We start from the raw sequence: 3,648 nt of genomic DNA on the forward strand, positions 1-3,648 counted from the left end.
TTAGGAAGACAGCCCATTCGGAGCATTGTCACCACAGAGCCCCACCCCAGACCCTCCTATAAAACACACAACCAGGTTCCCGGAAAGCCAGGTCCCTGCAGCTCCTCCTGCCTCACGCCCCTAGCAATGGCCCACGAGTACATCCAGCTGTGTTCTTGGCACTCTCCCTCCCCAAGACAAGGAAAGCAGGAAGAAATGCAGTGCTAAATGGGGCAGCCTGCTTCCTGTTTTCCTTCCTGCCTGCCCTGTGTGATAGGGTTTTGTGTTTAAGGGGGGTTTCTTCCCACATACCAGTTCCAGAGCATGGTAGAAGCTGTATGCTCAATAAATGTTCAGTTAAAAGGATAATGAACAAAAAGCCTTCCCACCGTCCTTGAGAAGTGAAGGCAGTCTTTATTCTGTCCTGCAGATTAGGAGATCGAGGCTTGGAGATGTCACAGGACTTGTCCATAGTGAAGACAAGGCTCGAAAACTGCCGTGAGATTCCTGGTCTAATGTGCGGCTTTCACCACACCGCAGGGCCCGGCGTGCGATGGGAATGTCACTGGTTTACAATGTTATATCTGGGGGCAGCCTGCTCCTAACTCACTCCTCCCAACCTCTGGACATCCTTTGGGACAATGGGCCCAGTCCGCAGTCCGCAGTGTCTAGGGCCTGGAACCCTCTGGGGTCAGCAGCCTCTGGAGGGAGGGAAGGGGAAAGGGGAGGGGAGCGCCAGCGGCAAGCACTCCCGGTCATTGGCCCTTGGAAGTGAGATTAAGCTCTCTCTCCCCCTGCGAGGTAGCCCTTAAAGTCAAGAAATCAAAAATCCCCTGGCACTGGTTGTTCTGTGTCATTCTATGGGGTCATTCTAGCAGCACTCACATGCCAGGAGATAAAGTTTATCTGCAAAGGGCAGGTCAAGAACTGCAAAAAGCTTTTAGAGAAGTCATGATAAGATTTCATCACTCATTACCTGGTGTAGGGTGGGAACTGACTCCCCTTGGACAAACTAAATTCTTCACACCTGGGGACTGACCCACAAAAGTAACTAATACAAAACTGGGGCAAGGTCCGTTCCCTTGGTGCCCAGGCTTGTGAAATCATGTAGCAGAGTCAGTGCAACCCAATTCATCAAGCATCTACTATGGGCTTGTGCTGGACACCCAGAGATGGATTTGACATCGTCTGTACCCCAGGAGCCTGCGGTCTGGTGGGGGCCCCATGAGATCTCATGTGTAAGTGCTGTGATAAGCTCAATAGGAGGAAAACCAAGGGAGAGGCTCCTGCAGCTTTCCAGACAGAAACTGGGCACAAATACTCTGTCCTGGTCATGGCACCCATTCTCCCCCTCTACACTTGGGCGCTGGACTGGCATGCCCTCCCCACTTCCCCTTCCTCTTTGCAGATCTTCCCATCACACCTTCCCTGTGCCCTCCCTGGCCATCAGCCCACTCTAACTCACTGCAGCCAAGTCCAAGCCATTCGCAGGGCCAGCTTGTTCATACACAAAAGCATTGCTGTCTCACTTTTCCTGGATTTATACTTTATTTCATAATTCGATGATGGTCTCCTAGAGCAGAAGCCTGCAAACTGGCCCACGGGCCAAATTCAGTCCACCACCTCTTTATGTATGGCCCACAAGCTAAAAATAGGTTTTATGTTTTTAAATGGATGAGGAAAGCAAAAATAATAACGATACTATTTTGCAGTGCTTTAAAATTATACGAAATTCACATTTCAGTGTCCATAAGTAAAGTGCTATTGGAATACAGCCATATGCATTCCCTTACATATCGTCTATGGCTGCACTACCAGGGCAGAGTTGAATATTTGCAAAAGAGACCTTATGGTCCGCAAAAGCCTAAAGCAATTGCTATCTGGCCTTCTACAGAGAAGTTTGCTGACCCCTCGTCTAGATGCAGGAGACATGTCCCATGCTTCTGTGCGCACACACAGAGCCCAGTACTGGCTCTTGTTCTAGGAGAATGACCAAAGGAAAGAATATTAACCAAACACTAAGCATCTTTTGATTGTTGTCAATACACCGTGCAATTTCTCCTGCCACAGTGCCTTTACCTAAGCTTCTGCCTCTGCCCAAATGCCCTTTTCCCACCCTCTTTCCTGCCTAGGGATCTCCTTCAAGATTCTGCTCAAAAGACACACTCTGTGTGCAATCTTTCCTTACGTTTCATACTCTATCAGTTTGGAATGAGTCTGACTGTAACAGAAAGCTTATCTACAGTGGTTTAGATGACTCCCAGTTGTTTTTTTTTTTCTTTTTCACAAAACAAGAAGTCCAGAGGTCTATGGCATTGGTTCAATAGACATCTCTGCAATTGTTTTGGCCTTCCCCTCATGGCTGCAAATGGCTGCTGCAGCACCAACCATAACATCCAATCTCAAAGCAAGAAGAAGGGGGAAGAGGGAAGAGATAGCACAGACAGATTTTTCTTACCCCCGAATCACTAGAACTTCATTATATGGTATAGCCACCCAGCTGCAGGGGAGGCTGAGGAAACTGAGTGTTCTCCTTTATTATCTGTATAATAGAAGCAAGCAAGAGTTGGAGGAAGGTACTTATGAGCCAACCAATGGTATCTGTAACAAGCCAACCCCTCCACCCCAGCAAAATTAGCTCTTCCATCTGCAGAGAGAGACTTACACATCAGCCTCCCACTGGGCTGTGAGCTTGAAGCCAGGAACTTTGAATTATTTATCTTTATAACTTTGTATGCTCATTATCTAGAACAATGCTTGGCCCACAATAGGCACTCCATAAATGTTGATTTGATTCCCTCGACATGGGAGAAGCAAACAAATGAGGCCAGGGCACCGCCTTCCCAGAAGAGTTTAGAGAAGAGGTTCCTGGTGGTCCAGGTCAGGGACAAGGCACCCAGCTGGGTGCAGATGGGTTTTCAGTGCCCCATGGCCACCATGGCTGCACTACCTCCCCTCTGCCGATGAATTACAGGGTCCCGGCCAACCACTGGTTGTTCTAGTTTGCTAGCTGCCGGAATGCAATATACCAAAACGGAATGGCTTTTAAAAGGGGTAATTTAATGAGTTGCAAGTTTACAGTTCTAAGGTCGATAAAATGTCCCAATTAAAACAAGTCTATAGAAATGTCCAATCAAAGGCATCCAGGGAAAGATACCTTGGTTCAAGAAGGCCGATGAAGTTCAGGATCTCTCTCTCAAGTGAGATGGCACATGACGAACACAGTCAGGGTTTCTCTCTCGTCTGGAAGGGCACATGGTGAATACGGCATCATCTGCTAGCGTCTTCTCCTGGCTTCCTGTTTCGTGAAGCTCCCCGGGAGGCATTTTCCTTCTTCATCTCCAAAGGTCGCTGGCTGGTGGACTCTGCTTCTCATGGCTATGTCATTCTGCTCTCTCTGAATCTCTCTGAATCTCCAAAATGTTTCCTCTTTTATAGGACTCCAATAAACCAATCAAGACCCACTCAAATGGGTGGAGACATGTCATCCCCTAATCCAGTTAAACAACCATTCTTGACTAAATCACATCACCTAGGGAGATGATCTCATTACAGTTTCAAATATACAGTATTGAATAGGGAGTATTCTACCTTTAAGAAATGGAATTTATATCAAAACATGGCTTTTCTTAGGGGGCATACTTCCTTTCAAACCAGCACACTGGTCAT

Source organism: Tamandua tetradactyla, chromosome 11 (genome assembly GCF_023851605.1).
Source record: "Tamandua tetradactyla isolate mTamTet1 chromosome 11, mTamTet1.pri, whole genome shotgun sequence".
Lineage (NCBI taxonomy): Eukaryota > Metazoa > Chordata > Mammalia > Pilosa > Myrmecophagidae > Tamandua > Tamandua tetradactyla.